Source organism: Bidens hawaiensis, unplaced genomic scaffold (assembly GCF_021521415.1).
Source record: "Bidens hawaiensis isolate Kalapana, Puna unplaced genomic scaffold, B.hawaiensis_p1.1 tig00005061_1, whole genome shotgun sequence".
In the NCBI taxonomy this organism is placed as follows: Eukaryota; Viridiplantae; Streptophyta; class Magnoliopsida; order Asterales; family Asteraceae; genus Bidens; species Bidens hawaiensis.
The window spans coordinates 856,425-883,434 of record NW_027491322.1 but is presented as its reverse complement, the minus strand read 5'-3'; the positions used below and the strand labels follow the sequence as shown (position 1 = coordinate 883,434).

Below are 27,010 nucleotides of genomic sequence, written 5' to 3'. Positions count from 1 at the left end.
AAATGGGTTGCCCGGGTTCCATGGATTCATGTTGAATTAAAAAGGTTGAAGAGAAAGAGTGATGAAAATATGAAGATATGTGGATATAGAAGATGATAGTTGTAGGTATTTATAAAATAAAAATCAATCAACTTAAAAAAAATAAAAAATGTCTAGCATATTCCTAAAAACTTCAATTGCATTCTCTCTCATTGAAGCCCCGAAGCAAGCTTTGGCGATATTACGGGGGACGTTATATGGGCATGCGCGTTTTTACAATAAAGCACATATGTGTCTTGAAGTCTAATGATCGAATGGATGTTTACACATATTTTTTTGATTAAAAATGGTGATGATGTTGCGCATGGCTGTCTCCTAGAGTCGTTAAAGGTTTTTGGATGGAAGGCGAAAAATTTGGACCTTTAGTAAAAAAAGATTATTGAGCTTAAACAATTGCACTAATTTTGACGTTATTTTACTAATCTCGTGAAAATAACGTTAAAAGTGACGGAAGGTTAATCAGGCATCATGTGGTGGCGCTGATAGTCTAAAGATAGGGATACATGCACCAATTGGCCCGTGTCCCGATGGTTGAGTGTTATGCGCCTTAGTCCAATGCTTGATGCAAAACTACTATCGAGCCGGGCGTCTCACCGGAAGCGGTCTCTCTATTCTTACGGGTAGAGGTAAAACTGTCTACATCTTATCCTCCTTAGACCCTACCATAGCTTTGCTATTGATAAGATATACCGAGTACAATGATGATGATGATGATGACGATGAAACAATTATATGTTTAAATAGGCTTATTTGTTATGATTTGAGTTGTGCAAACAATTTTTTTTAATAGAAATGGCTTAAATAAGTTTGGCTTAAGTAGTTATACATTTTTTCTATAAAAATATTTATATACAATACAAACTAAAAAAAAATAAATTTCGGACCTACCATGATAATCGGGCTGAGAACCGTAGTCCACCCTCCTTTAAAGACGGCCTTGATGTTGCGGAAAATACCGATGGCCTAACCTTAAACATTAATGTGAATTGGGAGTTCTTGTTGTCGGTTCTTTCTCAGATGGGTTTTCCTTCGGTCTGGTGCGATTGGATTAGTGGTATCTTGTTGGCGAGCAGATCGTCTGTTCTTGTTAATGGATCTCCTACATTCGAATTTGGATGTCATAAAGGCATTCGTCAAGGTGACCCGCTATCGCCTTTTCTTTTTATTATTCTGATGGAGGCTTTTTCAGGTATGTTGAAACAAGCCTGTGATATAGGTGCGTTTCATGGTATTACTCTTCCTAATGAAGGTCCTACTTTATCCCATCTTTTTTATGCGGATGATGCTATGATTATGGGAGAGTGGTCTTCTTTTAATTTTGATAACTTGAAACGTATTCTTCGCATATTTTACTTGTGTTCGGGGCTAAAGATTAATCTCCATAAATCAGTGTTATTTGGAGTAGGTGTAGAAGATGGTGAGATCGATATCCAAGCTGGTTTCATGGGTTGTAAGCCGGGTAGAATCCCGTTTTCTTATCTAGGGATTATGGTTGGCGCTAACATGAATAGGGTGGTTAATTGGGAACCGGTTGTGTCCAAGTTCAAGAAGAGGCTATCTAAATGGAAAGTTAATTCGTTATCTATTGCCGGTCGGTTAACCCTTATTAAATCGGTGCTGGATAGTCTTCCCACTTATTATTTTTCGCTTTTTAAGGCACCCAAGAAGGTTACCAATGATTTAGAAGCTTTGATGAGAAGGTTCTTATGGGGTGGTTCGGATGAAGTGAGGAAGATGTCATGGGTGGCTTGGGAGGTAGTCACCAAACCTATAAAAGAAGGGGGTTTAGGTATCGCTCGTTTAGAGGTTAATAATCAAGCGCTGATTACTAAATGGCTTGGGAGATTTCTAAATGATCATCACGCGATGTGGAGAAGAGTAGTGTTGTCTATTCACGGGTCCTCGCGCTGTTGGGGGCTTGCTCCGGTTAATAATGGAGTTCCCGGGGTTTGGAAGAATTGTGTTATGTTTTGGAACAAATTTAAGGTTGATGGTGTGGGTTTTAATAGAGTGATCCGGGCCACAGTTGGGAATGGTCGCCAAGTTCGGTTTTGGACGGATTTGTGGTTGGGTTCGGCGCCGATTATGGACAAGTATCCGTCCTTATATGCGGTAGAAAAACATAAAAATGTCTTGTTAGCAGATCGGTTGGTGGTCACTGGATCTTCTCGTCGTATTGTGTGGGATTGGCTTAGAGCTCCTTGCTCCCAACAGGAGGTGATCGAGAAGCAGGAGTTGGAAGATCTCCTTCAAGGGGTGGTGATGGTTGACCGTGAAGATTCATGGTCTTGGGCGGTTGGTAGCTGCAAAGAGTTCGAGGTTTCGGCGATTAAAAGATGGATGGTGCGGTCCGTTGTGGATGCTGGGAGTTCCAGTTTCCAATGGAGCGATTGGGTCCCGAAAAAATGTAATATTTTTATGTGGAGGGCCGTTCTGGATAGTCTTCCAACCAAGCAGGCTTTAGCTAGACGTCATTTGCATTGTGATGATCATAGTTGCGCTTTATGTGAGAGTAATGAGGAATCGCTCGAGCACTTGTTAACCGGGTGTTTCATTTCTATGGCCGTTTGGAATGCGATTGGTTCATGGTGCAACATCCCTAGATCTTTTGTTTTTCATGTCAATGATTTGGTGGAAGTGCATAAGGTTTGTGGTGCGACGGGGAATAAGAGATTGATTATTCATGGAATTGTCATCATTACTTGTTGGAGGATTTGGCGGGCTAGGAATGAAAATATTTTTTCGGGCAAGAACACTAAGGTGGCAGAAATGGTTGCGGATATAAAATCTTTGGGTTTTCTTTGGTACAAAAATAGATCTAAGATAGGGGTAGTGGATTGGAAAAGTTGGTGTTTATTTGATGTAACGTGATTGTTGGTTTTGGTTTTTGGATTTCAGCGTCTTTCTCCGTCTTGGTGATAGTCGTTAGTTGTGTTTGTTTTTAATGAAAGTCAATTTTCAAAAAAAAATTAATAATGATAAATGATGGGTAACGAACGACTCACATGACTTGCTTGTCCCATCATAAACACATAGCACAAAAAACAATATGTTGGAAATTTTAGACAAATAATAATTATTAGTAATAAATATTAGTATGTGTTACTAACTATTAGTAATAAATACAATTTTCCAAATTGTATAAAGAGATTATTTGTTTGTTTTATTAATATTGTTTAATAAAATCGTGACTCATGTCCTATACAATATTGCTAGTCTTTTGGTACGGTATGTTTCTGAAAGTATCAGACATGTAGGTTTTGTAAAGCATTTTAGCAATAACAGATCTCATTGTCTAATGGATCTACTAGCTTGACAACGTCTAAACTGTAACGATTCCGACTAAACCAGGTATACCCTAACTGGTAGACAATAGTTACGTTATATTTAATGTCGGGTACATGAATTACCATAGTAATTATACGAGAATACATGGTTCACTGTATTGATTGTATTTTGAACGTGAATATATAATTCATCGTATTGAATATGCGATTAATCGAGCGATAATTATAAGTTATAGACGAGATATATGATATTTAGTGATGTTTACGAAGTATTAAAGCTTCGGGATAAGTGAATTAAAGCACAGAAAAAGAATTTTCGATTTAATGGTACGTCGGTACGTTAAACGAAACCTTCAATACCAAACCGAGCAAGAGACGATCGATCAAGCCGAAAAAGATGCGCAATTATTAATGATATGGTGTTTTAAGTTAATAAATGTCATGGTTTAAGTTTTTAAAGTTTTTAAATCGGTTTTATATAAATTTCTTTTTTTAAGCCGAAAACGACCATTTTAGCCTCGTTTTAAGTTAGATTAAACATTTAACCGAAAAACGAACTGAACCAGATTATCCAAAACATTATCCAGATTTCAGAAATCCGAATGAATGGCTAGAAATGGAGAAGTGGGTCCCACCCCACCCCCCTATCTATTCCGATCGGAAGTAAGGGGTATAACCCCTTTACTTGTTATTTTTTTTGTAAAACCACATTCAACAATCTTTCAACTCTCTCCAAATCATGAACTAAAACCCGATATTTTAGCAAGAAAACCGAGGTAAAGATCGAGTTATTTACGTGTTCATCTTCGTTTCTTGAGTTTGTTTGCAAGAAAATGAGGTTTCAATGATGAAAACTGATTCTTGCATGATCAAGTGATGTATACGGGTTATACAAGGGATCTTGGTCTAAGAAAGGAGTTAAACGAACCAAAAACGAATTTTTACGGTTTAAACTTTAGTTTTGAAACAATAACCGAAACTAAAGTGTAAGAGGCTTGATGGTGAGTGTAACTTGCTTGGTATTGTGGTATGTTGGTTGTAGGTTCTGTATTTAGTGGTAGATAAGACGGAAAGACGAGTGCGTAGCTTGTAGTGGCGGAAAACAAAAGGTATATTCGGTTATGGAATTTTGGACAGATTGTGGATGGTTTAGAGTTGAGTCATAAAATTTTACAGGGATGTTCTACACATGAAAATAAGAGTTCTGTGAATTTTTGGTAATTTTTGGATAAAGGATGAATATTTGGTGAATTAAATGCTCGGTTTTGGCTAAAAATGGTGAAAAATAGTTAAATATCATGAAAAATTCTGTAAAATTGCAGATAATCTTTTAATAACATGTAAAAGTCACACACAAAATTTTAGGTCAGTTAGAGAAGTCTAAGTAGGCTTTTCGGTTAAACGAGTTCTAGGGTTTTCTAGCTCGGTTTTAGTGAAAATGGCATGTAAAAATAGATTTTGGTTCTGGAAAAATTACAGGGGACTATGTGGATGGCAGGGGACATACAGGAAAAATTTGGGATTTTTCTAAGGTAGTTTGGTATTTACGACATATTTAGTGTTTAAATGGTGTTTAAAAATAGATAAATAAATTTTAAATATAAAAATTAATTCTGGAAATATTTTTATAAAATTCCCCACTGTCAAAAAGTAATTTGTGCAAAATTTCAAGATCCGATATTAAACGGATAATTATTTGTGCTAATTATCAAACTTTTAAAGTTTAAAACGCGTAAACCGGAAAAGTTCGCCTAAACGAGCTGACCGGTGTATAAAAACCCTAAAAAGAGATTATTTTCATATAACTGAGTTAAACAGGTAAAAATAAATCATCCGAAAATAATTCGGATGATTTGAGTGATTTTATCCGATAAAACAGTTTCCGGTATACTAAAGACGGAAACGGGTCCCGCGGCCAATCGGGGCGTCTAAACCGAGCTCTAATTTCACAACTTTAATTAAATTATCAGTCAACCACTATTTTCGGGTCGTGTGTGACCAAACTCATTTTTGAAACGTAAAAACGGAAAACCGTGCTAGGCACGCAAAACGGGGAAAACAAACTAATAGTAATTTGACTACTGAACTCTAAACGATATCACAATCTGAGTCCGGAGAAGTGTTTCTGGGTTAACATTGCCCCCGGAGCGGGTACAGTACTGGGTTAACAGTGTCCCCAGATGTACCGGTTGATACGGTTAAAGATTATATAAACAATAATTGTATAATAACGATCGTAGGGATCATATTACAGATTGGATGTGTTAACTGATAATGATTGTTGTTACCTGCTTGCATGTGCTAAGGTGAGTTTCACGAGCCCCTTTTTCTGAATTGTTTTTAAATAGTTTCCCGGGGCGGAAAGCATGTTACTATTGAAATGTTTAACTACATACTGAACGCATGGATTTGCGTGTATTTATAAATATTTGATTGTACGGGAATCGTACGGAATGGGTACAGTACTGGGTTAACAGTGTCCCCAGAAGCCCTTAGAAGTGTTTCTGGGTTAACATTGCCCCCGGAATGGGTACAGTACTGGGTTAACAGTGTCCCCAGATGTCCCTAGAATTGTTTCTGGGTTAACATTGCCCCCGGAATGGGTACTGTACTGGGTTAACAGTGTCCCAGATGTCCCTAGAAGTGTTTCTGGGTTAACATTGCCCTCGGAATGGGTACTGTACTGGGTTAACAGTGTCCCCAGATGTCCCTATAAGTGTTTCTGGGTTAACATTGCCCCCGGAACGGGTACAGTACTGGGTTAACAGAGGTTTCACTTGTGGGCTCAGCATAATTACATCGCTAATATATGATTATTATAATGATTTGTCACAGTTGTTTAAATTAGTGAAACTCACCAACTATTCGTAGTTGACCCGTTTTCTCACATGCTTTTCAGGTACGATTAAGATGAAGTGATTGCTTACGTGCTAAGTGCTTGATGTGTGTAAGATTTGCGTGCGGGATGTAGGATACATTATAATAAATAGAATTATGTATCGTATTGTATGATGTGTGTATCACCTAGACGGTAATGAAATATGAAATAATGTAATTTGAAGTATATTAATGTATTCAGTTTTACTTATAAACAATGTGGTTGATATCAGAGGTGTCTGTGGCGCCCCGGTTACGTTTCCGCTGCGGTTACGGGGTGTTACATAAACGGTTCCTCTCCGATGAAAACCCTTCGAAAGGCCACCCAACTTGATCATCAATTTCTAATTCCTTCTCCGGGTTGTTAAATAACTCACCCACATACTCGTTAGTCTTTTCAACAGATTATGTCGGTGATAACAGTAAATCTGGAGAGATATGAAAGGCATTGCCAATATCCAAGGCTGGCTCAATGAATGTGGAGGCATATATCAAAATAAGATTTTGAGGCCTTTTTTATGGCAATTGTTAAAGAAAAAAAAACTGTTTACTACAAATTTTGAACACATGACCTATGCTTTAATAACAGCCAAGCCTACTACCACACCAATACATTACTTTGAAATTACTTTCCACATCATAATATATCTATATATTATGTTTTTTAGACCTGGAGGCCTTAATTAAGTGTGACTTTCGCTGGATGGCGGGCCGGCCCTGCCGATACCATCCATACTTGATGATGCTATCATGTTATGAGTGTCACAATTTGTAATGTGTGAGCTCAAATTTAAACCTTTGGGAATGGTATGCGGTTGAGGCTTAATCACTGTGGTCATGGTATGCTTTAATGGTTCACTGTCTTTAAGTTGTCTCTTTTGTTGTTGGGGACGTGATTCAAGATGTGTGTTCCAATAGCTTTTTATGTCATTAGCAGTTCTTCCTGGTATTCTTTCGGCAATTAATGACCATCTGAAGTTAAAAACCATATTAGTCTCATGCCTTAATATATGTATACTAAAACTCATAAAAGAAACTCACATGTTAGTTGAAATCAAATGTTAAAATGTCTTTTATAAATTATTTTTTTTACACACCTATTGCCTAGAAGCTTATGAAGTCTAAGCATGAGATCAACTTCATCTTCGTCAAAATCTCCTCTTTTTATATTTGGTGTTAGATAATTCAACCATCGCAGCCTACAGCTCTTTCTGCATCGGTTTAAGCCTGTGTTTCACACAGGAAAAAAAAACACTGATTTCTTTTCTCAATTTAATACCAAAAATAATGAGAATTACACTTTGAACACATGCTTGTTTAATTAACCTGCTCTGAGAGGAACAAGGTGCCATTTGCCTTCACCAAATTCCTCGATACTTTTCTTGAGAAGCATATCTTCTTCGGCAGTCCATGAACCTTTTCTCAGCAACGAATTCACCATTCTTTTGTTCTTTATACTTCGTAACCGAAGCTTTATGCTTCTTTTCAATTAAGTTCTGCATAACCCAAATCTGGATGTCCCTTTTATAGAGATGTTGAACTACATGTGTGATGTGTCACTGCATTCCTCCACACACACACACAGAGGAGGGTTATCTTAAAAACAAGTAAGTTCCTAAGAAGAATAGGAATAAATCATAGTAATTGGATCATGTTAATCAATTGTTGAGATTTAAAATTACCAAAAACCGACATAGTTTCCTAGCTATAATTATTCTTCCACCATTATAAACCGACATATTTTTCTAGAGTTGTTCTTTAACAATAGGTTGTAATGTCACATGTCAAAAATATATTGGTTCTTACAATTTGCAGATAAGATTTTAATATCATGTAAAAGTCACACACAAAATTTTAGGTCAGGTAGAGAAGTCTAAGTAGGCTTTTCGGTTAAACGAGTTCTAGGGTTTTCTAGCTCGGTTTTAGTGAAAATGGCATGTAAAAATAGATTTTGGTTCTGGAAAAATTACAGGGGACTATGCGGATGGCAGGGGACATTCAGGAAAAATTTGGGATTTTTCTAAGGTCGTTTGGTATTTACGACATATTTAGTGTTTAAATGGTGTTTAAAAATAGATAAATAAATTTTAAATTTAAAAATTAATTCTGGAAGTATTTTTAAAAAATTCCCCACTGTCAAAAAGTGATTTGTGCAAAATTTCAAGATCCGAGATTAAACGGATAATTATTTGTGCTAATTATCAAACTTTTAAAGTTTAAAACGCGTAAACCGGAAAAGTTCGCCTAAACGAGCTGACCGGTGTATAAAAACCCTAAAAAGGGACTATTTTCATATAACTGAGTTAAACAGGTAAAAATAAATCATCCGAAAATAATTCGGATGATTTGAGTGATTTTATCCGATAAAACAGTTTCCGGTATACTAAAGACGGAAACGGGTCCCGCGGCCAATCGGGGCGTCTAAACCGAGCTCTAATTTTACAACTTTAATTAAATTATCAGTCAACCACTATTTTCGGGTCGTGTGTGACCAAACTCATTTTTGAAACGTAAAAACGGAAAACCGTGCTAGGCACGCAAAACGGGGAAAACAAACTAATAGTAATTTGACTACTGAACTCTAAACGATATCACAATCTGAGTCCGGAGAAGTGTTTCTGGGTTAACATTGCCCCCGGAGCGGGTACAGTACTGGGTTAACAGTGTCCCCAGATGTACCGGTTGATACGGTTAAAGATTATATAAACAATAATTGTATAATAACGATCGTAGGGATCATATTACAGATTGGATGTGTTAACTGATAATGATTGTTGTTACCTGCTTGCATGTGCTAAGGTGAGTTTCACGAGCCCCTTTTTCTGAATTGTTTTTAAATATTTTCCCGGGGCGAAAAGCATGTTACTATTGAAATGTTTAACTACATACTGAACGCATGGATTTGCGTGTATTTATAAATATTTGATTGTACGGGAATCGTACGGAATGGGTACAGTACTGGGTTAACAGTGTCCCCAGATGCCCTTAGAAGTGTTTCTGGGTTAACATTGCCCCCGGAATGGGTACAGTACTGGGTTAACAGTGTCCCCAGATGTCCCCCCGGAACGGGTACAGTACTGGGTTAACAGAGGTTTCACTTGTGGGCTCAGCATAATTACATCGCTAATATATGATTATTATAATGATTTGTCACAGTTATTTAAATTAGTGAAACTCACCAACTATTCGTAGTTGACCCGTTTTCTCACATGCTTTTCAGGTACGATTAAGATGAAGTGATTGCTTACGTGCTAAGTGCTTGATGTGTGTAAGATTTGCGTGCGGGATGTAGGATACATTATAATAAATAGAATTATGTATCGTATTGTATGATGTGTGTATCACCTAGACGGTAATGAAATATGAAATAATGTAATTTGAAGTATATTAATGTATTCAGTTTTCCTTATAAACAATGTGGTTGATATCAGAGGTGTCTGTGGCGCCCCGGTTACGTTTCCGCTGCGGTTACGGGGTGTTACAGAAGTTGGTATCAGAGCCATTGGTTATAAAGAATTAGGATGTTTTTTAAAGATACCTAAAATATAACCAGTAGCTCAAGTATTATAGGATCTGAATATCAACTAATAATATATAGTGACGGGATCTGGATGAACTTGGATGGACAAGTGAGTTACTATGGTCCGGAACATAATAACAGACTTGTCCGCACGAGGGAATTCAGGGGAAGTCACTGGGTACATTAATAGGTAAAAATGGCAACATATGTGTAAAGTATATAATATTATTTATACGTGCTAATGTGTATATATATATATGTACGTATCTTGTGGGTACATGTATTGAGAAATAGGACCCGGATAAGGATCTGGGGGATGAAATAATAAAAGTAACGAGGATGCTGAAATTTCTAGAGCATCGGTTGATGATAAGTCTGACTTATCGGGTCATAGTTATGATAGTACCAAATTAGATCTCCCGTTTGACATTAACAAGAAATATCTAGTAACCGTCACTCCCAACCAAAATTAATAAATCCCTTACCCTACCAACACCGGTACCATATATATCCTAATAACCCCATATGTTCACCCGAACCGCCGACCCTCACGTACGGACGGACCTGTACTTGAACCCATTCTTATTCAGTTAAGGTTAAAAAATAATAATAATAATAATAATAAATTTGATAATAAATGAGCAGATAAAAATAATATATAGAAATATATATATGTATTTCTCACTCTCAAGCATATGAGTCATACCACCTCCAGATCGAGAATCACCGATTTTAGCGAACCTAGAACGCCTGAGGACATTGACTGAGCAAGTGATAGAGTTTCCCATAATAGTAATTGATAATAATTGAAGGCAACTCCCTATGTTATCCTTACATCCGTTAGATGCCTATACCCATGTATACTCGAATAGAATGATTACCCATACACAAAGAGGTGTTGGAATCATTATAGCATAGTTGGTTGTTCGTTCGTAGGTGGTATACCGTGTATGCCGGATATACAAATAGACACGGATATTATAACTCCGTGGTACGTAATCCTTTGGTTCTCACGGTGAGCATGTACCGGTTATGCTGACATGCAGAAGGATATTGAAATCAAGCATATTAAACATTAATCTTTGTTGAGAAAGATCTATATGTCAGTTGGTGACAAGGGTTATGAAACATATTTAAACGTTAACCGACGTCAGGTTAAGTCCATATGTTATTATATTTGTGGGTCATATATACTAGATACTGGTATGAGTAATATGTATGATAATATTTGGTGTGTATGTGTACCTGCTGTTATGATTGAACTGGTAACGAGTTATACGGTGAGATTAGTATTGATTACTACGTACGGGATGGGTACGGCAGAATGACATAAAAAGAAAAGCTCCAATGATGGAGATTGATATGATTCAGTTGATTGCTCAAGGATAGCAGATGATGATACCGGATGTCGTATCACAGATCACTGCTAGTGTTGATGCAAATGTGATCGCAGAATTATAGATCGAGCAATCACATGAATATGAATATTTCAATTCTTAGTGGTATTACTAAGAGTGATAATGTCCCGCCGAATACTATTATGACTACAAGTATTAGTTATAAACTAAACATGAATAGTAGTCGTAATGAATTAGATCCGGTATGAAGGATATGTTTGTTGGTTGTGTTAAAGAAATTATTAATAGTTTACTGAGGGTAAAGGGAGGAATAGATTAGCGAGTGGATGGAAAAGATCGAAATGGTTAAGGATATTGGTAAGAGCCTAGAACATTGTGTAGTGAAATACGCTACAGATATGTTGGTAGATTATGTTGTATCGTGATGGAACACGATGGTACAAAATTATAGTTAGAAAATTATTACTCAGATGATATGGTCGGAATTTAAAATTCTTGGGCTAGAGCACTTTTATTCGAGTAATTAAGTTCAGAGATTGGAAACTGAGCTATGGAAGATAGAAATGTTGTGTGCTGATCACTTAGAACACGCTAATCGTTTGAAGGAATTGTCATGTCTGGTAACATGGCTAATTACTCCTGAGCGCTATGTTGGGGACTAACTCCATCGATAAGGAGTATAGTCAATCCTGTAAAATATACAACCTTTGGAAGGGTTGTGTCACAAGCCAGCATCGATATATTTGACTCGATGGGAAGCGGAATGGAAGGACGTTAGGTGAGACGGTGAGTGTTAAAGAAGAGAAATGATAAAGGGTCCTTCCCTAAATGTGGAAAATATGGTTATCGGCAGGAAGAAGAATGTCGAGTGATAGTAGGCCACAGGTGTGGTAAAGATGGACGTAATGCCCCAATTGTAGAACCAATTGAAGCCATGTGAACCGGCAACCCCAACCCATTCGTGTACAACCACTCCGAACCCAACAACTTCAACAACAATCCATCCAAAGAAATCAAATTATGCCAACCAGTTGTACTTGCTATGAATGTGGCAGTACAGAACGTTTCAAGAGAAATTGCCCAAAGTTGAACCAAGGTGTTGTTGGAAGACGAACCTCATGACAAGCATCAACCTCTGATCAAGCAAGGAGCCGTGCTTTTGTGAGTAATTCGAATAAAGCACGTCATGATCCAAAGGTGGTATTAAGTATGTTGTAGTTTTAAATCAATAGGCTTCAGTGATATTTTTACGGTCGCCGATAGAAGTTAGTTCCTGTTAACCTCCTACCCTTTGGAAAGATACCGATTAGTGAAACTATAGAACCCTATACTGTAGAATCGCTAACGGTAAATCCCTAATGGTTAACTAAATTGTTCGGAATTGTCCTATTATTCTGAACGATTAACCTTTCCTTATTGACCTACGACCAGTAAAGTTAAGAAGTTTTGACGTAATAGTTAACATGGATTGGCTAACTCAACATGAAGCTGAAATCAAATATGAAAAGAAGATGATTAGAAGCTCTCTTTCGGACGATGAAGCGATTAGATACAGAGAAAGGTGTACGATTTAAAAGAAAACATATGGATGATATCCCGGTGGTACGCGAATATTCACAAGTTTTCCCAGAAGAACTTCCTGGATTACCGCCAACCCGACAGGTCGAATTCAGAATCGATTTAATGCCTCAAGCTGGCCCTGTTGCTAAAGCACCCTACCGACTTGCACCGTCCGAGATGCAAGAATTATCCAATCAGTTGCAAGAATTATTGGATATGGTTTTATACGACCTAGTTAGTCACCATGGGGTGCACCAGTGTTATTTGGGGAAATGAAGGACGGAGGCGTTAGGATATGTATTGATTAGGGAGAATCGAATAAAGTGACGATCAAGATTAGGTACTCACTTCTTAGAAGTAAATGATCGGTTTAACCAACTGCAAGGGGCGATTTATTTTTAGAAAATTGATCTTAGATATAGTTATCACCAAATGAAAAATCCAAGAGGAGGACGTTGCAACAACAGCGTTTCGGACTCGTTACGGCCATTATGAATTCTTATTTATGCCGTTCGGGCTAACAAATGCGCCGGCAGTGTTCATGGACCTCATGAATCGAGTCTGTAAACCCTACCCCGACAAATTCGTCATCGTGTTTATTGACGATATTTTGATTTACTCGAAAAGTAAAGAAGAGCACGAGCAACACTTAAGAATAATTTTAGAGCTTCTGAATCAGGAGAAGTTGTATGCAAAATTCTCCAAGTGTAACTTCTGGTTACAAGAAGTGCAATTCCTCGGTCATGTTGTAAACCATCAAGGAATACACGTTGATCCGAGTAAGATTGAAGCAATTAAGAATTGGCAAGCGCCTAAAACGCCAAAGGAAATCCGCCAATTCTTAGGCTTAGCTGGATATTATCGTCGATTTATAGAGAACTTTCCAGCATCGCCCAACCTTTAACTCTCCTGACTCAAAAGGATCGAAAGTATGAATGGGGAGAAGAGCAGGAAACGGCGTTTCAAACGTTAAAGCAAAAATTGTGCCAAGCGTCGATTTTAAGTCTCCCCGATGGAGACGATGGTTTTGTCGCGTATTATGACGCATCGCGTAGAGGGTTAGGATGCGTGTTGATGCGGAATAATAAGGTTATAGCCTATGCTTCCCGACAGTTAAAAGTACACGAGAAAAATTACACTACTCATGACTTAGAACTGGGAGCGGTTATCTTCGCACTTAAAATCTGGAGACATTATCTCTACGGTACGAAGTGCACCATCTTCACCGACCATAAAAGTTTGCAACACATGTTCGATCAGAAAGAACTGAATATGAGGCAACGAAGATGGGTCAAGTTGTTAAACGATTATGACTGTGACATCCGTTATCACCCCGGCAAGGCTACCGTCGTAGCCGATGCCTTGAATAGGAAAGATCGGGTTAAGCCATTGCGAGTGCGAGCGCTGGGGATGATAGTCCAGTCGAACCTTTCGGACCTGATTCGAGTCGCTCAACGTGAGGCGTTGAAAGAGGAACAATTGGAAAATGAGGGACTTTTCGGCAATGAGAAGAATTTCGAACAGCGCGTGGACGAAATTCTCTATTTCAAAAATCGGGTTTGGATCCTGACCCTCCATGACCTTCGCGATTTAATCATGGACGAAGCGCATAGATCGAAATATTCCATGCATCCGGGATCGGATTGGACTATTGATGATACGAATATCTGAATGGATTTTATTAATGGCCGAGTTTGGAGAAAGATATGGTTACGTATGTTGGTGAATATTTAAGTTATGCAAGAGATAAGGCTGCACACCGAAAACCCTAGGGAACGCCACAACGACAGAAAATTCGCCAATGATAGTGGGAATAAAATTACAATGGATTTCGGGCGCAAATTCCCAAGATATATCCAAGGCATGGGGTAAATTGGGTAATCGCGGATCGATTAACCAATCCTCGCATTTCATCCCAATCCATGACGATTACCACAATGAATTCTCGCCCAAATTCATGATGGTGAAATGGTATCTCGTCGTGGAGTACCATTTTCAATTATCTCAGATCGAAATAGTCATCCTACTTCCATTATTGGAAGGCGGGGAAGGAAGCATCGAGAGCTTGAAGCTTTCTATGGGTGAAGTAATTATCACCAATTTGTTAAATTGAAAATGGGCGTCACTCAAGCCATAAGATTTGAATTGATTCGAGAAACAACCAATCGGATTTATAATATTTAAGATAAATTGAAAGCAAACATTCAAAGGGAACCATTGTCACTGGAAGGAGGTGACAAGGCATTTTTAAGGCAACACCTTAGAGAGGTGATATGAGGTTTGGCAAAACCGAAAATAGCTCCTTAATATATTGGACCTCATGAGACTATCTCCATGATTGGTCATTTAGTTTATCGATTAAAGTACTCCAGGAGCTAAGTACTATACATGATGTTTTGCCATGTATACGGATTGAAAAGTACCTAAGCGACGAGGCAACGAAAGTACCAGTAATGGAGGTACTCATAGAAGACATGCCTGATATCATAAATAATTCCGTAGAGATAGTAGACGGGAAAACTAAACAGTTTGGACACACCAAGCTTTATTGATTAAGATTAAGTGGAATTCACAGCGAGGACCAGATTATACCTGGTAACGCGAGGGTGAATTCTGAAGGAAAAACCCCCACCTTTCTCTCGGAAGGGGATAGTGGGCGTGTAAAATTTCGAGGACGAAATTTCTTAACGGGGGGAGAATGTAACGATTCCGACTAAACCAGGTATACCCTAACTGGTAGTCAATAGTTACGTTATATTTAATGTCGGGTACATGAATTACCATAGTAATTATACGAGAATACATGGTTCACTGTATTGATTGTACGTGAATATATAATTCATCGTATTGAATATGCGATTAATCGAACGATAGTTATTGAAACCCGAACGAATCGAGGATTACATTATAGACGAGATATATGATATTTAGTGATGTTTACGAAGTATTAAAGCTTCGGGATAAGTGAATTAAAGCACAGAAAAAGAATTTTCGATTTAATGGTACGTCGGTACGTTAAACGAAACCTTCAATACCAAACCGAGCAAGAGACGATCGATCAAGCCGAAAAAGATGCGCAATTATTAATGATATGGTGTTTTAAGTTAATAAATGTCATGGTTTAAGTTTTTAAAGTTTTTAAATCGGTTTTATATAAATTTCTTTTTTTAAGCCGAAAACGACCATTTTAGCCTCGTTTTAAGTTAGATTAAACATTTAACCGAAAAACGAACTGAACCAGATTATCCAAAACATTATCCAGATTTCAGAAATCCGAATGAATGGCTAGAAATGGAGAAGTGGGTCCCACCCCACCCCCTGTCTATTCCGATCGGAAGTAAGGGGTATAACCCCTTTACTTGTTATTTTTTTTGTAAAACCACATTCAACAATCTTTCAACTCTCTCCAAATCATGAACTAAAACCCGAGATTTTAGCAAGAAAACCGAGGTAAAGATCGAGTTATTTACGTGTTCATCTTCGTTTCTTGAGTTTGTTTGCAAGAAAATGAGGTTTCAATGATGAAAACCGATTCTTGCATGATCAAGTGATGTATACGGGTTATACAAGGGATCTTGGTCGAAGAAAGGAGTTAAACGAACCAAAAACGAATTTTTACGGTTTAAACTTTAGTTTTGAAACAATAACCGAAACTAAAGTGTAAGAGGCTTGATGGTGAGTGTAACTTGCTTGGTATTGTGGTATGTTGGTTGTAGGTTCTGTATTTAGTGGTAGATAAGACGGAAAGACGAGTGTGTAGCTTGTAGTGGCGGAAAACAAAAGGTATATTCGGTTATGGAATTTTGGACAGATTGTGGATGGTTTAGAGTTTAGTCATGAAATTTTACAGGGATGTTCTACACATGAAAATAAGAGTTCTGTGAAATTTTGGTAATTTTTGGATAAAGGATGAATATTTGGTGAATTTAATGCTCGGTTTTGGCTAAAAATGGTGAAAAATAGTTAAATATCATGAAAAATTCTGTAAAATTTCAGATAAGCTTTTAATAACATGTAAAAGTCACACACAAAATTTTAGGTCAGTTAGAGAAGTCTAAGTAGGCTTTTCGGTTAAACGAGTTCGAGGGTTTTCTAGCTCGGTTTTAGTGAAAATGGCATGTAAAAATAGATTTTGGTTCTGGAAAAATTACAGGGGACTATGTGGATGGCAGGGGACATCCAGGAAAAATTTGGGATTTTTCTAAGGTCGTTTGGTATTTACGACATATTTAGTGTTTAAATGGTGTTTAAAAATAGATAAATAAATTTTAAATATAAAAATTAATTCTGGAAATATTTTTATAAAATTCCCCACTATCAAAAAGTGATTTGTACAAAATTTCAAGATCCGAGATTAAACGGATAATTATTTGTGCTAATTATCAAACTTTTAAAGTTTAAAACGCGTAAACCGGAAAAGTTCGCCTAAACGAGCTGACCGGTATATAAAAACCCTAAAAAGGGACTATTTTCATATAACTGAGTTAAACAGGTAAAAATAAATCATCCGAAAATAATTCGGATGATTTGAGTGATTTTATCCGATAAAACAGTTTCCGGTATACTAAAGACGGAAACGGGTCCCGCGGCCAATCGGGGCGTCTAAACCGAGCTCTAATTTCACAACTTTAATTAAATTATCAGTCAACCACTATTTTCGGGTCGTGTGTGACCAAACTCATTTTTGAAACGTAAAAACGGAAAACCGTGCTAGGCACGCAAAACGGGGAAAACAAACTAATAGTAATTTGACTACTGAACTCTAAACGTATCACAATCTAAGTCCGGAGAAGTGTTTCTGGGTTAACATTGCCCCCGGAGCGGGTACAGTACTGGGTTAACAGTGTCCCCAGATGTACCGGTTGATACGGTTAAAGATTATATAAACAATAATTGTATAATAACGATCGTAGGGATCATATTACAGATTGGATGTGTTAACTGATAATGATTGTTGTTACCTGCTTGCATGTGCTAAGGTGAGTTTCACGAGCCCCTTTTTCTGAATTGTTTTTAAATATTTTCCCGGAGCGGAAAGCATGTTACTATTGAAATGTTTAAGTACATACTGAACGCATGGATTTGCGTGTATTTATAAATATTTGATTGTACGGGAATCGTACGGAATGGGTACAGTACTGGGTTAACAGTGTCCCCAGATGCCCTTAGAAGTGTTTCTGGGTTAACATTGCCCCCGTAATGGGTACAGTACTGGGTTAACAGTGTCCCCAGATGTCCCTAGAAGTGTTTCTGGGTTAACATTGCCCCGGAATGGGTACTGTACTGGGTTAACAGTGTCCCCAGATGTCCCTAGAAGTGTTTCTGGGTTAACATTGCCCCCGGAATGGGTACTGTACTGGGTTAACAGTGTCCCCAGATGTCCCTATAAGTGTTTCTGGGTTAACATTGCCCCCGGAACGGGTACAGTACTGGGTTAACAGAGGTTTCACTTGTGGGCTCAGCATAATTACATCGCTAATATATGATTATTATAATGATTTGTCACAGTTGTTTAAATTAGTGAAACTCACCAACTATTCGTAGTTGACCCGTTTTCTCACATGCTTTTCAGGTACGATTAAGATGAAGTGATTGCTTACGTGCTAAGTGCTTGATGTGTGTAAGATTTGCGTGCGGGATGTAGGATACATTATAATAAATAGAATTATGTATCGTATTGTATGATGTGTGTATCACCTAGACGGTAATGAAATATGAAATAATGTAATTTGAAGTATATTAATGTATTCAGTTTTCCTTATAAACAATGTGGTTGATATCAGAGGTGTCTGTGGCGCCCCGGTTACGTTTCCGCTGCGGTTACGGGGTGTTACATAAACGGTCCCTCTCCGATGAAAACCCTTCGAAAGGCCACCCAACTTGATCATCAATTTCTAATTCCTTCTCCGGGTTGTTAAATAACTCACCCACATACTTGTTAATCTTTTCAACAGATTATGTCAGTGACAAGAGTAAATCTGGAGAGATATTAAAGGCATTGCCAATATCCAAGGCTGGCTCAATGAATGTGGAGGCATATATCAAAATAAGATTTTGAGGCCTTTTTATGGCAATTGTTAAAGAAAAAAAAACTTTTTACTACAAATTTTGAACACATGACCTATGCTTTAATAACAGCCAAGCCTACTACCACACCAATACATTACTTTGAAATTACTTTCCACATCATAATATATCTATATATTATGTTTTTTAGACCTGGAGGCCTTAATTAAGTGTGACTTTCGCTGGATGGCGGGCCGGCCCTGCCGATACCATCCATACTTGATGATGCTATCATGTTATGAGTGTCACAATTTGTAATGTGTGAGCTCAAATTTAAACCTTTGGGAATGGTATGCGGTTGAGGCTTAATCACTGTGGTCATGGTATGCTTTAATGGTTCACTGTCTTTAAGTTGTCTCTTTTGTTGTTGGGGACGTGATTCAAGATGTGTGTTCCAATAGCTTTTTATGTCATTAGCAGTTCTTCCTGGTATTCTCCCGGCAATTAATGACCATCTGAAGTTAAAAACCATATTAGTCTCATGCCTTAATATATGTATACTAAAACTCATAAAAGAAACTCACATGTTAGTTGAAATCAAATGTTAAAATGTCTTTTATAAATTTTTTTTTTACACACCTATTGCCTAGAAGCTTATGAAGTCTAAGCATGAGATCAACTTCATCTTCGTCAAAATCTCCTCTTTTTATATTTGGTGTTAGATAATTCAACCATCGCAGCCTACAGCTCTTTCTGCATCGGTTTAAGCCTGTGTTTCACACAGAAAAAAAAAACACTGATTTCTTTTCTCAATTTAATACCAAAAATAATGAGAATTACACTTTGAACACATGCTTGTTTAATTAACCAGCTCTGAGAGGAACAAGGTGCCATTTGCCTTCACCAAATTCCTCGATACAATTCTTGAGAAGCGTATCTTCTTCGGCAGTCCATGAACCTTTTCTCAGCAACGAATTCACCATTCTTTTGTTCTTTATACTTCGTAACCGAAGCTCTATGCTTCTTTTCAATTAAGTTCTGCATAACTCAAATCTGGATGTCCCTTTTATAGAGATGTTGAAGTACATGTGTGATGTGTCACTACATTCCTCCACACTCACACACAGAGGAGGGTTATCTTAAAAACAAGTAAGTTCCTAAGAAGAATAGGAATAAATCATAGTAATTGGATCATGTTAATCAATTGTTGAGATTTAAAATTACCAAAAACCGACATAGTTTCCTAGCTATAATTATTCTTCCACCATTATAAACCAACATATTTTTCTAGAGTTGTTCTTTAACAATATGTTGTAATGTCACATGTCAAAAATATATTGGTTCTTACAATATTTAAGAAACTCCATATTTTTATTAGAACCATATATATATATATATATATATATATATATATATATATATATGCTCATGTTTCCACAAAATATAAAGTTATGAACTCTAAAATATAATTTAATATGATTAACATACATACCATTTTAAGTTAAATCACATATTCATCAAGTGAAGCAATCAAATTAACACACATGATATATTATACCAACCCTAGTCTTAAACCTAAGGGTGGAGGAGTGCCCATATATTCTCCATAAGAGATAAAATCGCAAAGCCGAATGCGCTTCTCTGTTATATAGTTCACTATTGAAATCTTCATCAGCCACATTGTTGTTTTGAGGATCGGGTACCCTGCCCTCTTCCTTTATGATCATATTGTGTAGAATTATACAAACGTACACGATCTTTCTTATATTTCTAGGATGCTTTGCCCGTGTTGGTACTTGAAATATTCCCCATTTTGCTTTCAGAACACCAAAATCCCTTTCAACATCTTTTCTTGCTGCTTTTTGTGCCTTTGCAAAATCTTTTTTTTTTTTGGATAAAAAACGTAGTGATTTTACGAACACCACCCAAGCGGGGTATATACCATCTGCAAGATAACAACCTAAATTAAATGGTTCTCGTTCACATCAAACGGACGCCTAGGTGTCGTTGTATGCATTTGCTTGTTGAATAACAATGAATGGCATAGGATGTTTAGATCATCATTATTCGATCCCACGACGCCAAAAAATGCATGTCATATCCATCGCTATTGGGCGACGAGCTAGACAACATGTTCTAAATAATAATTGTATGATATATAATGTTCAAATCTTTGATTAAACAATTTACAGAAAATACACATTGCACAACAATCAATCCGTTTGGGTAGTACAACAGTTATAAAATTTGTCTTTTTCATAGGACGGGCCGGGCCTAGTTGTCCCACAAACATATATACTTCATGAATCATGAGAAATTTTTAATTTAAAAAAATAATATGTGAAACTTTTATTCAATCAAAAACACTTGTAGCATGTTAATTAAATCTAATTGAATCTTATTCATGCTCACACTAACCCTGTAATATCAAATGCTATTATTCATTTTTTTTCTCTCTTCTAAGTCTATGAAATCAGCGTTTTTGTCGATCTGATAGCCACATGATTATTTAAAATTTTTTCCGTGGCCACGTATCAGATACCTAATAATGATTTGCACCTTATATTTTTAGCTAATTGGATTTTAATAATCTTACCTTTATAATAATTTCTCCTCGAAAATAGCTAGTCCCAACTTAATTTCATACTAATTGTTTCTATTCAACCTTCGTTAAAAAAATTAACACCGTTAAGTTTTTTCAAATTTTATACTAATATATGTTTGAGGGATTTTAATCAGAATGAGGATACGAGTCGATTGATGTTAAACCAACCTCGAATCAGTGCCCCAAACGGCTTGATTTTTGTTAATTAGAAGTTTAAGCACCCGAATTGAAACACCGTTTCATTTGGAGCACAATTCGAAGTAAATATTACATTAATCGACCCGTATTCTCATTACGATTAAAAGCCCTAAAACATCATTATCAAATTTGAAAAAAACTTAACGGCGTTGGTTTTTTTTTAATGGGGATCCAATAAAAACAATAAATGTGAAAGTTAAGGTCAGTGACAACTATTTTTCGAAATGAATTATCATCAGCTAATTGCAAAAGCATATGATTATTAAAAGTAAATTTGCTTATATTTTTTGTCTGATATTAAAGAAAGTATATGCTGATTGAATTGAAACAATCATAATGATAAGTTTCTAACATATAACTTATTACATCGATCATAATATGTACACAACATATAAACGTATTTTTTTTCTTTAACCTTTTACATACATTATGTATTTATTGTTTAATTTATATGTATTTTTTTAATACATTATGTATTTATTGTTTAATTTATATGTATTTTTTTTATCTGGTAAATCCACATATCATATAAAAACACGCGATCATCTAAAATGATTACAATAAAGCTTCACGTAAACGGGTAACCCTTTTTTTGGATAGAAAACCTGATTCTACTATAAACAAAGTTTTAATTCTTAGGGGCCGAAAATTACCATGGACGACTCGTTGAACCCTGCTTAGGAAGCCCATAGCCTCCAGGCTAAGAAGCCAAATGTATCAAAGGCAAAGGGATAAACACATGTCGATTATTTAAACAAGCTTTCTCGTGTTTAGCAATCTTGCCTAATTCCGCCATCAGTGTAGCCTAACTCGCAACAAATCCATTATCCCCCCCCCCCCTTAAAACAAGTATATCGGCCTCCTTTTTAGCAGATTTCCTGCCAAAAGAATCCAAATTAACCTTACGGCAAACAGGACAGGGCTCATTCAACTAACAACATAGGGATCATTAACCGTGCATTGCACATATTCTAAAGCTAGTTACTGCCAGGGCCGTCCCTGAGAGTGCTTGGGCCTTTAGGGACTTTGTGCAGGTAAAAAAAATGGGTCCCTTAAAGAAAACTTGTATATATAAAAAATAGTAATAGGATGATAACAACAATTAGTTTGTCATTGCCCGAGTAGAAAAAAATAAGTTTTTTCACCCCTTTTTCATTCAATCGTTTGTTGTTGTTTCATTCAATCCGAAGTAATTAAGGTTAAATTAATCTTGAGGCTCCCTTAACATTCTTCAAAGCAAATTTGACATGTGATAGATGAGCTAATTTGTTTTAGATAGTGTTGGGGTTCTTTTTAAATGACATACAATTTTTAAATGTTTTATATTTTTTATATATGTTAAGCAAATATTTTATTTTAACGTAATATAAGAATCTGTATTTTCACTTACAAAAGTAATTTAGATGAAATTTCTAATTTACGAAAACTCACATGAAGTTTCCTAAAAAAGAAAACCTTTCATGCGTTAATCTCAAGTGTCAATTTCAGAATAATCTAAGCCCCTCATCATCACTTTTTGGATTGGTCTTATTCAATTGTGAGTACCTATGAGCATGGAACAAATCTCATCTCATTCGTTCTTTGAAGAGGTAATCAATAGCTTGCAACTTGCCTCAACAATTAATTAAGCAGATCCATGTGTAGGATCCTTTACGTCGTTCTCATGTGAACCACTTCATCTTCTCAGACAAACTCTCACCGCCGGCAGTAATATTCTGTCAAACCTTAAACCAATAAAAAAAAAATTGCCCCCCCCCCCCCTACTGAAGATGGGCCCTGAGCGGTGGCACCTTGCACACGCTCAAGACCGGCCCTGGTTATTGCAATATAATATAAAACTAATAGTTATCTCTATAGATAAACACGTACTAACTAGATGATGGTGCACCATCTAAATCCAGAAAAAAAGATTTTAGATCTTAATCCAAAACATTTTAAAATCCAAATCGTTGTCATACTCTATATCTAATAATTTTTTAAGAACAATATATTATGTATTGATGCCAATGGTTTAATATAATAACTAACATATTCCTCTTTTTTTCTTTTTTAACTATCAATGAATCCTCTAAATATGCTACTCACTAAATTCATTACATCAAGATACACTCGTATTTTGATCCGGAAAAAACTCTTACCAAAAGACAATACTTGTGAACACTTGTTTCTTGTCCGAAGGCATGACAGTGCGATGAGACAAAAACTATTCAGTTTAAAGATCCAACTAGTGAATGCCACATACTTGTGTAGTCTCCATCATCACCTTGTGGGCATCATATTTTCGAATGACTTGTTTTTTCTTTTCTTTTTTTTTTCTATTAAAGCTAAATGAGAGAGGCGCTTTAAAGCCATCATATTTTAAAGCCTCCAAAATCATTGTTGCGGTCATATCGTGTGGTCTATGTAGGGGTATGGTACTAAACCCGGTTTTACAACCCTAAATTTATTATGTTTGGCTTATTTTATTATATGGACTAATACAATGTTATTGGGCTGAGGGGGTTTTGTGGAGGTAACCCTAACTGAGCTAGGCCCATTAGGGTACCATGATGGTGGCCATGAGGCTCTCTATATAAGGAGGTCTCCACCTCCTTGTTAGGGGGTCATGCTCAATAAGAGCCACCACCCTATTTTTGTGTCTGTAAACAAGAGATCCTGAGGATTTCTTAGCAGTCACCTCCACACCCCCGAAAAGCCATTGCAGGTCTCAAGCAATCGAAGAAGAAGATCAAGTCGTGGTTCGTTTTCATCTCGAAAATCTATGGGAACATCGTCATGGATCAGGTCAGATTCATTTCATGCTTCGACATTGGCGCCATCCGTGGGACGGCAACGAACTACCCTTCGATTTTCGTCTCGGCTGTCAGATCTCTCCCAGGAAAAACCCAGATCTGGATGTTTACAGAAAAAGGCTTCAAGGCTTGTTCTATTAAAGCTCAAAAAGATCCATAAATCTAAAAGAGGCTTCCAGATCTGTGCAAAAAAGAAACTACATGATTCGGATGATCAAGCCTCCAGATCTGTGATGGTTTTAAATTCTCTCCGCTACGAGCTTCAGATCTATCTAGATCTGATTTACAGATCTAGATCTAGATTACAGACCTGGATTTTAGGTTTAAAATTACAGATCTAACTCTCAAATTGTAGATCCAAAAATTACCAGACTTCCGCCGCCATGCACGCGCGCTCGCGGATTCTCACTCCGCAGCCATGCATGTGCCACCGCGGGAACCACCATGTGGGTTTCGCGCAAAAGACCTCCACCATGTGGGTTTTGCGCAGAAGACTGCCACCACGCATGCTCGCCAGCGGGTCACCATTCCGCCGACATGCGTGAGCGCCCGTGGAAACCACCGCGGGAACCACCATGTGAGTTCGAAAGACGACTCAATGCTTTTGGTTTTACGTAAAAGTCTCCAACGCCATGCAGGTGCGCGCAACCCTCTACCATGCGTGTGCGCAACTCTCCGCCATGCACGCGCGCTCGCGAGTCACCACTCCGTCGCCGTGCATGCGCACATAAGCGCCAAACTTAAAAGGTTGGGAATCCTCATAAACCCATAAGGCCAAGCGCCAAACTTAAAGGTTGGGAATCCTCATAAACCCATGAGGTCAAGCGCCAAACTTAAAAGGTTGGGAATCCTCATAAACCCATAAGGCCAAGCGTCAGACTTAAAGGTTGGGAATCCTCATAAACCCATAAGGCCACGCGCCAAACTTAAAGGTTGGGAATCCTCATAAGCCCATAAGGCCAAGCGCCAAACTTAAAGGTTGGGAATCCTCATAAACCCATAAGGCCACGCGCCAAACTTAAAGGCTGGGAATCCTCATAAACCCATACGGCTTCGCGCCGAATACAAGACCGAACGCGGCTCCGCTCCGCTCAACACGCCGTCATAATTAAACCTATTAACACAGGCCACGCCATATGCGCGCCACCGCGGGTCAACCATTCCGCCATTCTACATGCGCACCGCCATGATGCTTGAGCGCAGTCGCATATCACATGCTCACGCACCACATATGCTCACGCATCACATATGCTCACGCATATTACATATGCTTAACATCACATGCTCACGCATATCACATCAGCGCACGCAACATCTGCGCGTGGCGCATGACAAAAAGTCTGTGCGCACGCGCATGCGACATCTGCGCGTGGCGCAAGACACAAAGTCTACGCGCACGCGCATGCGACATCTGCGCGTGGCGCATGACACAAAGTCTGTGCGCACGCGCATGCAACATCTGCGCGTGGCGCATGACACAAAGTCTGTGCGCACGCGCATGCAACATCTGCGCGTGGCGCATGACACAAAGTCTACGCGCACGCGCATGCAACATCTGCGCGTGGCGCATGACACAAAGCCAAAGTCTATGCGCAAGCGCATGAAACATCTGCGCATGACACAAAGCCAAAACCTATGCGTAAGCGACACAACAAATGAGAATAGTCTAATCCCAAATCAGGATAAGGACAACTTTATTTTAGCAGCAATGAACTAGGGGACTATCGTGGTATACCACCACTACATTATCGCGATGGAAGACATCCGAATCTTAGGGCGGGAGCCTAACAATATCCCAAACGGCCACGCGCTAATTTGATATGTTTTTGCAGGTTCGGCTACGAGTCGCACAAGCACATATGACATTATTATTATCTAGCCGATTGCGCCTCCATTATTATTTTGAAAACAAGCTGGGATAGTCATCCTGCGTAGAAGAGGCCCTTGTGGGCCAGTCATTATCGTCATATTATAGCTCATAAGCCGCAACGTGCGCAAGCTTCATTATTTTTATAGCTGGTAAGTCGCCTCGCGCGCAGGCTTCATTATTCTTATAACTCATAAGCTACCCCGCGCGCAAACTATTAAGCATCATTATCGAGATGAGCGCTCTATCTTCTATCAGGCCTCGCGCCACTATCGTAAGTCGACATTGCGCGCAAGCTTCATTATTTTATAGCTCGTAAGTCGCCTCGCGTGCAAGCTTCATTATTTTATAGCTCGTAAGTTGCCTCGCGCGCAAGCTTCATTATTTTTATAGCTCGTAAGTCGCCTCGCGCGCAAGCTTCATTATTCTTATAACTCATAAGCTACCCCGCGCGCAAACTATTAAGCATTATTATCGAGATGCGCGCTCTATCTTCTATCAGGCCTCGCGCCACTATCGTAAGTCGACATTGCGCGCAAGCTTCATTATTTTATAGCTCGTAAGTCGCCTCGCGCGCAAGCTTCATTATTTTATAGCTCGTAAGTCGCCTCGCGCGCAAGCTTCATTATTTTTATAGCTCGTAAGGTGCCTCGCGCGCAAGCTTCATTATTCTTATAGCTCGTAAGCTACCTCGCGCGCAAACTATTAAGCATCATTATCAAGATGCGCGCTCTATCTTTTATCAGGCCTCGCACCACTATTGTTATGATTCGTGCTATATCTTATTCATGCCAGTGCACCATCATTATCATAAAGATCACAACACGTCACCATCATGGAGAAAACCTCCCAAAACTCAAAGACCATAAAGACAAGGCCGAAGAAAAGGGAAAAAACCGCC

The 27,010-nt window shown here is 38.0% G+C and overlaps 2 pseudogenes across 1 annotated transcript; both read right to left on the bottom strand.

Moving 5' to 3' along the window:
* The window catches only part of LOC143628682 (uncharacterized), a 29,770-nt pseudogene extending 19,467 nt beyond the window's left edge, over nucleotides 1-10,303 (bottom strand).
* An 8,158-nt stretch (nucleotides 10,304-18,461) lies between these two features.
* Nucleotides 18,462-19,673, bottom strand: LOC143628680 (transcription factor MYB1-like; annotated as a pseudogene). The gene is made up of 4 exons (XR_013152798.1): nucleotides 19,516-19,673; nucleotides 19,287-19,416; nucleotides 18,918-19,162; nucleotides 18,462-18,655 (listed from the first exon to the last, which is right to left on the bottom strand). The product of XR_013152798.1 is annotated as a transcription factor MYB1-like (transcript).
* Between the last annotated feature and the right edge of the window lie 7,337 nt (nucleotides 19,674-27,010).